The sequence below is a fragment of the Physella acuta genome, unplaced genomic scaffold (assembly GCF_028476545.2).
Source record: "Physella acuta isolate Inbredline_101_S28 unplaced genomic scaffold, ASM2847654v3 ptg000106l, whole genome shotgun sequence".
Taxonomy (NCBI): Eukaryota; Metazoa; Mollusca; class Gastropoda; family Physidae; genus Physella; species Physella acuta.
The window spans coordinates 105,126-115,044 of record NW_026731626.1 but is presented as its reverse complement, the minus strand read 5'-3'; the positions used below and the strand labels follow the sequence as shown (position 1 = coordinate 115,044).

Sequence of the window (9,919 nt, the reverse complement as noted above, 5' to 3'; positions counted from 1 at the left end):
GGTTAGTACTTCGCGTTGTGGCCGCGACAACCCAGGTTCGAATCCTGGTCGCTCAAGATTTTTTTAGTCCGTGTATTTATAAACACTTAGTCAATTCATACTTAATCAAGTCATTAGATAAAGTAGAAAATAAACTATATAAAAAACTTTTTTAAAAAACACGTTTTTCATGTGTAGCAACGGACTAAAAAGGAGAAAATAAAATACTTAAAAAAAACTTTTTAAAAAACCACGTTTTTCTTGTGGACTAAAAAGTAGAAAATAAATTTTCATACATTTGATGACAAAAAACGTGGGTCGGGCAGATGGGTCGGGAAATTTGATGGTGAACGTACCCACGTTTTTTGTCATCAAATGTATGAAAATTTATTTTCTACTTTTTAGTCCACAAGAAAAACGTGGTTTTTTAAAAAGTTTTTTTTAAGTATTTTATTTCAATTGTGTATCAGAACAGCAATGCATTATATCGAATGTTGTCTTTTTGTATTTGTCTTTATCGTCGTTGTTGCATCGTATTAAAAGATTCCATATTTCCTCTTGTAGAACATGGACGTTGACTATAGGTCCTCCTCTCCCACACTGGGGTCCTCTCTGGGGTCCTCCCTGGGGTCCTCCCAGGGGACATCCCCCACAGATGTGAGTGACCGGATCTGTACACTGACCAGGCTAAAGCAGAGACGTATGTCTGCACAAATCAAGGTAAAAGGTTAATTAATTAATTAATTAGCTGCTGAGTCACCACATCATCAGCAGTGTTCTTGTATTTCTCGTGTACATTATGTTGTTGTATTTCTCGTGTACATTATGTTGTTGTATTTCTCGTGTATATTCTGTTGTTGTATTTCTAGTGTACATTCTGTTGTTGTATTTCTCGTGTACATTCTGTTGTTGTATTTCTAGTGTACATTCTGTTGTATTTCTAGTGTACATTCTGTTGTTGTATTTCTCGTGTACATTCTGTTGTTGTATTTCTCGTGTACATTATGTTGTTGTATTTCTCGTGTACATTATGTTGTTGTATTTCTCGTGTACATTCTGTTCTTGTATTTCTCGTGTACATTATGTTGTTGTATTTCTCGTGTATATTCTGTTGTTGTATTTCTAGTGTACATTCTGTTGTTGTATTTCTCGTGTACATTCTGTTGTTGTATTTCTAGTGTACATTCTGTTGTTGTATTTCTAGTGTACATTCTGTTGTTGTATTTCTCGTGTACATTCTGTTGTTGTATTTCTCGTGTATATTCTGTTGTTGTATTTCTAGTGTACATTCTGTTGTTGTATTTCTAGTGTACATTCTGTTGTTGTATTTCTCGTGTACATTCTGTTGTTGTATTTCTCGTGTACATTCTGTTGTTGTATTTCTCGTGTACATTCTGTTGTTGTATTTCTAGTGAACATTCTGTTGTTGTATTTCTAGTGTACATTCTGTTGTTGTATTTCTGGTGTATATTCTGTTGTTGTATTTCTCGTGTACATTCTGTTGTTGTATTTCTCGTGTACATTCTGTTGTTGTATTTCTCGTGTACATTCTGTTGTTGTGTTAGGAATTTAAATATAAAAAAATTCTAGAACAACCACCCATTTTTTTTTTCTTTTAAAATTTCCGTTGTGAATTTTTTTTTTTATAGATTTCGATTTCATCTATGGCAAATAAAAAAACAACAACACAGGAATCCTGCCCCCACCACCAACGTTTTGTTTTAAAGCTACAGCTTGACAAATTGTTATACATTTTGACCTTTTGCATTGCATACTCATCTAAACCACCTGTTCTTATAGAACTTTATAAAAAAAAAAAAAACAAGTTTATAAATTAGGTTGATTGAATATTCAGCGAGCACTTTTCAATGGATTTGATAATTTTAAACAACTGACATTTTATAATTACCTACACTTTTGTGTGTGTTACAAGTGGAATTATAGGCTACGTCATTTTTAAATAGCAATTTTACAGCTTCACCTTGTGAAGTTGTTGCACTGTTTAGTTGGTGTATGACACTTGTGTAGCAAAGTTAGAATACATCTAAATCCCTCTGACGGACAGTGAGCCACGATTACGGTCGCCGTGGTCGAGTCGGTAAAGCTCATGGTTGCTAAGCCGTAAAGTCTCGAGTTCGAACCCCCGGGCAGATGAGGGTAGCAACTCCTCTAGTGGAGACAACTCTAAAATCAAACAACTGCTTCCTTGTAGTTTGTTCTTGGTTGGGCAAAGCTATGGAAGCAAATCTAAAAAGCATAACAGGCTGAAATTGGAGTCAATGGCATATATGGCACATAACAAGTTGTCACGTATACTTAATTGTGTTAGAGGGAATACCTTCCAACATTAAAAAATAAGAATGAATAATAAACAGAAGATTAAGTGACAAGTCTTATACGATGTTTTTTTTTCCCCAGCTGAGTGTGATCAGAAAGGAGATCGAAGGAGCCGCAGCCGTTTCGCCCAAAGAAAAAAAGACAGTTTTCGGTCGTAAAAAACCCGACCTGGTGATAGGCCATAATAACAATCAAGGTCACAGACCTGACCTTGAGGAGCAGGCCTTATCTTTGTCGTCTGTTCTACAAGCCCTGGACACGTGCATCACCTCCCACGGGGTGCCCAGCCCGGGGGAGACAGACTTCACAGAGAACGTGCATAAGAAACTAGCCCAGCGTCACTCCGCGGAAAACGCTCAAGTTTCAACCCTCGCCACAGACACCAAGCACACGAGTCTGTACAACTTCGACAGCGACACGACCAAGTCCAAAGAGAAAGACATCAACCGAACAACGAGCTTAAAGTCCAGTTTTCAAAATCTGGCACACCGAACTTTCGCAAAAGCCAACTGGAGCCGCGTCAAAAAGTCTTCAAGCCCCCCAACGGATAAAGTGAAAACATCGCTCTCCGCCTCGACCAATCAGCTTTCAGAGCTGACACCGGATGTGATTGACATGACCAACAACAACGGTCAACCCAACGGTAAAGTGTCATTCATGCTTGACGGCACCGACATTCCAGCGCCGCCGGACTCTTTCAGGACCGATCCCCGGGTCTCCACCAGCACCTTGCCCAGCCGGAAGAAACACAGCACCTTGTTGATCAAACAGCCCAAGAGCCTGGAGAGCGCTGACTCCAGTCTGTCCAACTCTTTAAACAGCCTGGAGAGTTTCCAGTCCAGGCTGGCCTTGTCGGCGTCCTACCCCTCACTGCTGCAGCAGTCCCCTTACCCCTCCCTGCTGCAGCAGTCCCCCTACCCCTCGCTCCTACAGTCCCCCTACCCCTCCCTCCCGCACCAGTCCAGTGCAGACAGTGACACGTCCTACCTGAGCAAGTCCACGGGACGCTACTCCGTGACCCACTCGCCCAGGGGCGGGGACCAGAACAAAATGGCCCTGACCTCTGGCAAGAAAAACGGGTTGAGTTCCAGAGCGCCATCCACGAAGAGAGAGGTCAACCCGAACACACTGGCACAAATTGAGGTGAGGAATATAGTTCTTGCTTTATCAGCTGTTATTTTTCTTAATATTACCACGGTATTTTGATTTTAAAAATAATTTCATACTCAATATTTTAAGTACCAAATGCAAATTATTAGATTTTCGACTCAGGGGAAATAATTCAATACAGTAATCTTTCTTGTAATTATAATGCTTATTGCCCTTGAAATATTTTTTTTTAAATTATATAATCTGTTAAATCCAATAAAAATAAATAGATAAGAAAGGTTTACCAACTGGTTTAAAAAGTTAATACGTAAATTAGTATTGTTCCTATGAATATTATAGTAGGAAAAACAAGGTTATTTGTAATGTGTATACCAGAATTATTTGTTTTTATTAAGAAAACAAGATATTAATTACGAGTGATAAATGCAGCAGTCTTTACATTTTGTCAAATATTTAATTACAACCTAATTAGTTGAATTTTATTTTTCAGGCTTTTGAAGAACTCTCGATGAAGTTTTTAGCAGAGTTAAAATGACGTCATCACCATTTTCATGTTTTAATCAATTGTCTGAATGGATTTTTATTTTCAAACTGGCAGCCAAATATGTTGTATAAATGAAATGCTAAACTGTTGTAATATATATTTCTAATTGTCACATTTACCACTTTGTAACAAAAATTTTAAGCAATAAAATAACAATGTAATTAATTTATATTGATAAACCTGACTTCTTAGCGTTAATTATTGTGTAGTTATTGTTTTGTGGCTAAAGTTTAAGACTACTTGGAAAACATAGCTCACTTGATGTCACCTTATCTACTGAGCCACAGGTAATTTTTGACAGAAACATGCAGATTTTAACCAGGTGTGGTGTATAGTGGTGTGTGTTAACTAGAAGATTTAGTTATTCCAGTCAATTATTTCTTTACATTCGTATTATAAGGCTGCAGAAATAGATGAACTCTACTTCATCTGCCTGTTTATTTTTTTTTATCCAATGGCTTTTTAAGAATAATATTCATTGTGAGTGAGCGAGAGTTAGCCTGGTTATATATTTTTAAATTTTTCCCAGTGAAGGCGGTTGTTTAGAGTTATGGTTACTTTTATAACTTTGTAACTATCCGATTTATGGTTACTCTTATAACTTTGTAAGTATCCGATTTATGGTTACTCTTATAACTTTGTAAGTATCCGATTTATGGTTACTCTTATAACTTTGTAGATTTTACCGCAAGACGTTCTCGCTTGAGCTAACATCACTGAAACTTTCCGTTAGTTTCAAAGCTGCTCATTCTAAATCTCAAAGATCAACATATTGACCAACTCCATTTTCTCGTGAGCTAATGAAAAACAACAATCTAGCACTCAACCAACTTCAAGAACAGATTTTTAAAAAACGCGTTATTTTACTCATTTATAACACTTTATTCAGTTGTTGCACATTCATACATCAGCAACACACACAACTGTGAGAGGCAGGTAGGTTTTCAGTGGTTGTACGTCTTCATCGTTGTTGTTCTCTCTCACAGGTTGCGGTGCTGCTGTTACAGTTCTGTGAGAAAAAAAAATAAACAAAATTAAACAGGAAATTATAAAATTATATTAACGACACTTGATTGCGATTAATTAAAAACCTTAATTTTTTAAATGTACTTTGGATTTTTTTTTAGTTACAAAAATTTGAATTAGAAACCATAGTAATTAACCATAGTAATTAATGAAGTTAATTAAGAAGCTTGTGTTACCGTGTTTGGTTGCCATCGCCGAGGAATTATTTTCCGGGAGCAATGCCACCACCGGCGGCGGGTGGGGCGAGGGCGCCAGACGCGATAAGTAACGCCAGGGCCGAGGTCAGCCCACCACTGCTGCTCTTGCATTTGGCTTCAGCGACGTCAGATACCAGGACCATACTCACTGGGGGTAGGGGAGGTGGGGTGGTTAGAGGGTGATAGGGGAGGTGGGGGTGGTTAGAGGGTGATAGGGGAGGTGGGGTGGTTAGAGGGTGGTAGGGGAGGTGGGGTGGTTAGAGGGTGAAGGTTTATGGATGCAGGGTTGGAAGGATAGAACAGTAGTTGGGAAGTTTAAATTGAAGGATGAGGGTTTATGAATAGAGGATTAGAAGGATAGAACAGTAGTTGAGAGGTTTAGATTTAAGGATGAGGGTTTATGGATAGAGGATTAGAAGGATAGAACAGTAGTTGGGGAGTTTAGATTTAAGGATGAGGGTTGAAGGGTCATAATGTTTAGGTGAATGATTGTATACTTAGGTTAATGATTGAATGTTTAGAGAGTCGAAGATTTTGGTTGTTGAATGTTTAGAGGACAGATGTTTAGATTAAAGATTGAATATTTGGAGACAGAAAACTAAAAGCATGAAACAGTACTTGGAGGGTTCAGAGGATTACAGAGGCTTTGGCAGAATAGTTCATCAAACTAGGGCTAACTCTAGTGTATAATGTTAAACTAGGGATGGCTCTAGTGTACAATGTTAAACTAGGGCTGGCTCTAGTGTATAATGTTAAACTAGAGCTAGCCCTTGGGTATAATGTTAAACAAAACTCACCAACAAAAATGACCAGAAGGAATGCAATGGTGAAGGATTTCATCTTCTGTTATCTGAGGAAAGGCATACAGATTATTTTTTTAAAGCTGTTAACAAACTAAAAACATAAGGCTGTTAAGTTTCGTTTTTGCTTAAAGATGTTTGCCTTTCGGGTTTTAATTAGACAACATACAAATTTACATAATTTCTTTTATAAAATATGGCAATGGTCATTTCTTTATACTTTTCGCAGTTTAAACAAGCTTGTATAAATGAGCAATGAAAAATCTAATCAATGAGTGTGTAAATTGCATTGGTAAATTCAACACAGGTTTTGTCTAGTAAACTATCTACACTCCAATCACATTACGCTATACGCCATTCATCGACTTAAATCTTTCTCAATACTTTTTGGCCTAAGTTAACCTCTAACTAAATTCATCCAGGCATGTTTAGCTGTCTTCCTTCAAAGAAACCTGGTAATTAATAGCCTCTGCTCTAAGATGCAGGCAATTAGATGCATCTCATTAGCATATTTGTGTCAGTTTTGTCAATGTTAGTTTAAACACATTCATTTTATGACAAAAACTTACAAAATATGTTTACTTCTAGTAGTACATTATTTTAATACCTAACTTTAGCTGCTTTAAACAGTTGACAAAAACATTCCGAAGTGTCCTTTAAAGTCGGAATATAAATGATTGCACATGCATTCACAATTTTTTAGAAAATGCACTTTTAAAATTAAAAAAAAAAGCAATATCAACTCGTTAACTAAGTAATGCATGCGTATATATAATTTTTTGTATGCTAATTTATGCGGTATAAGAGTTTGAAACTATCTCAGTTTGTTTTTAAAAAATTATTTTGGCAACAACATAAAGACCGTGGTAAATAGGAACTTTTCCGAGGTAAAGTTAAATATGAGAAAATGAAATAAAATATGTTAAATATTTAGAACAACTCAGAAATTTCTCGAACTAACGCCGAAGTTAAGCAAATAAAACAAAATGTGAGTTCAAATATTTAACTGAGCACTGAATTGCCTTACCTGAGGTTGAGTTGTCAAATTGCTGATTGGAGGGAGGATGTCGATCTGACTAAAACTTTTCCCCTTTTTATAGTCGAAACTGGCCAGTCAACTACAACATCGCTCTGATTTGATTGGTCGAAATATTATAAGCAATTTCGTACGTGCCTTGTTAAAATAAAGCTAACGACAAAAGATTTCAATGAGTAGACAGGTTCAAAGTGTTTATTAATGTGTATGTCCCTGTGTAGCTAAGCGAGACAACACGTAGGATTGAATGCTCGCTGCATGCACGCCAGGTGTGTGGGGGAGGGGGGACAGGGGTAATCCGTAGGACCAGGACAAAGTCACGCTACTGACAGGGGTCACTACATGTCCAGACAAAGATCACTGCGTGACCCATACTTTCTGACACGTGTGGCAATTAGAAATGCGGAACAAAAAAAAAATTTAATTTTTACTTTGAGTTCGATCTAAAGATTGTATGTCGTTTGGTTTGAATAGTGTTAGTACGTTCATCGTCTCCACGTATATACTGTATGTTAGGTTTTAGTCATGTATGTATGTTGTGGATATGGTCTGCATATAAATGTTTTATTAAGTGACATTTTCTTAGCCTTAGGACTATGCCAGCAAAGTTCTAAAGCAGGGGTTCTTAACTTTTTTAAAGATACCCAACCCCACCAGTTTCCTACGTGCATTCACCGAACCCTTCGCCATAGTTTTATCGTCCACAGTGGCAAAATCCGATCGTGAACCATGAGTTTGGAGTGTGTATTGACCTCCGCCGAACCCCTGGGACTGACTCACCGAACCCCATAAGGTTCGCTGGAACTCAGGCTAAGGACCACTGGTCTAGAGAGAGAATCACGAAACACGGGCAACACGTGATCTCCTCGTCTATAGCCCAGGTACGGGCTGAGAGGATTTGACCTCTTTGTGTGCTTCCAGCGTCTCTCGTTGGGAAGAAAAGAAGCCATTTTCTTTTATGTGTGTTTTATATGTTCATGATATTCATAAATGTGTGTTGGGTCTTTTGATTATTCGCATAGGTGATGTTGTATATAAGGGTTACTTACATGTTTTCATTGCATGTTGTTATTATTTCTAAGTCTATGTTTGTGAATATGTTTGTGTATTTTTTGTACTTGTAAACTGTAAGTTACAGATTATGTTTGTGCATATGCTATACTGATAAACTGTTCGTTTACATACTACACTTGTAAACTGTATGGTACGGAGTATGATTGTGTATATATTTTACTGGTATCCTGTATGTTACACAACACGTTTGTGTATGTGTTGTACTGGTAAAATGTATAATACAGAATATATTTGCGAGTGTTTTATATACAGGTGTACTGTTATATGCCCAAATAATGCCCTTCATAGCCCGAACATAACACACACCTTATGCCAGCACCTAATGCCCAACCTATGCCCAACCTACACCCAACCTACGCCCAAACTATGCCCATCGTACTTCTCAAGTCAACTGCCCGATCTCAGCATGGCCAACAGTATGGCTTAGCTTATGTACCGAAACATGGCCTAAAATATGGCTCTCAACATGGCCAACATTATGGCCTAAAACATGGCTCTCAACATGGCCAACATTATTGCCTAAAACATGGCTCTCAACATGACCAACATAATGGCTTAAAACCATGTATTGAAACACGGCTTAAAACATTGCTGACCACACAATCGCTTGTTTACCTGTATCAACAAAACAGACACCATTCTTCTCATCTAGGCTTAAGACAATCAGGTTTGAAAGTGTACTTTAATACACATCGACAAAACAGATACAAGTCTTCTCATTTATGCTTAAGAAAATCAAGCTTGAAAATGTACTTTAATACACATCGACAAAAACTGAATACCGAATCTTAGCTGCCTTCTATCTTGTTAACCCCAGCCATATATTCGAACCCTAACTACACTACAGCTTGACCACACATAACCACATAGTTATTGCGCTATATAACAACAATCGGTTATATGTACAAACACAACAGTTATAATTTTGCTTGAGATACGTGGATGTACACATAGGTTGTTTGGACTATCTCCCTGTAATCGGCCTAAAAAAAAAACGTATATGGGAAAGCTTCAATGGTATAGATGACGTCAAAACAAGTTGCATGATATTTGAAATGGTGTTTTGTGGTGTATAAAGTAAAGATGGTTGACGATTTAGGGACAGATGGTAATTACAGTTATTAATGGCCCACTAGATTAAGCCACAGAATATTGTATTATAACTAACACACTTCCCTTGTCGACGTGTTAATAATACCTGTAGCTACCAGTTTTTTACCTGCGTTTTCCCTACATTTGAGATGCAGTTACCTGTAGTTACATGTAGTTTATCTGTAATTTGCATGTAGTTTATCTGTAGTTTCCCTGTAGTTTACATGTAATTTACATGTAATTACATGTAATTTACATGTAATTTATCTGTAATTTACCAGTTTTACCAATAGTTTACCTTTAGTTTACCTTTAGTTTACCTGTAGTTCACCAGAAGTTTCCCTTTAGTTTCACTATAGTTTACCTGAAGTTTCCATTTAGTTTACCTGTAGTTTACTGTAGTTTACCTGTAGTTTACCTTTAGTTTCCCTTTAGTTTACCTGTAGTTTACCTGTAGTTTACCTGTAACTACCAAACACCTTTATTATTAGCTAAATTGTAAGACTGGTCTGCAGTTAGTCTTAGAGAATAAGTTGTAAAAACGCGTTGAAGTAGTTCGTCTTAGAATCAAGAAGTTAAATAATATCTACTTTTAAAGTGTAAATACTATCGCAAAACATTATTGTCTTAAAAACACAACCCATTTTTAATTGTACTAGCTCCAAAAAATTAACCATTCCAGTTTGCTTGAAATACATATTTCATATATTTTAATTTTTATGTT

The 9,919-nt window shown here is 37.0% G+C and overlaps 1 long non-coding RNA gene across 1 annotated transcript; it reads right to left on the bottom strand.

The window, feature by feature from the left end:
- Positions 1-4,839: 4,839 nt before the first annotated feature.
- LOC131933107 (uncharacterized) lies at positions 4,840-7,083 on the bottom strand. Its single transcript, XR_009384857.1, has 4 exons — positions 7,021-7,083; positions 5,991-6,043; positions 5,173-5,341; positions 4,840-4,979 (listed from the first exon to the last, which is right to left on the bottom strand). It is a non-coding gene; the product is annotated as an uncharacterized LOC131933107 (long non-coding RNA).
- Positions 7,084-9,919: the final 2,836 nt, after the last annotated feature.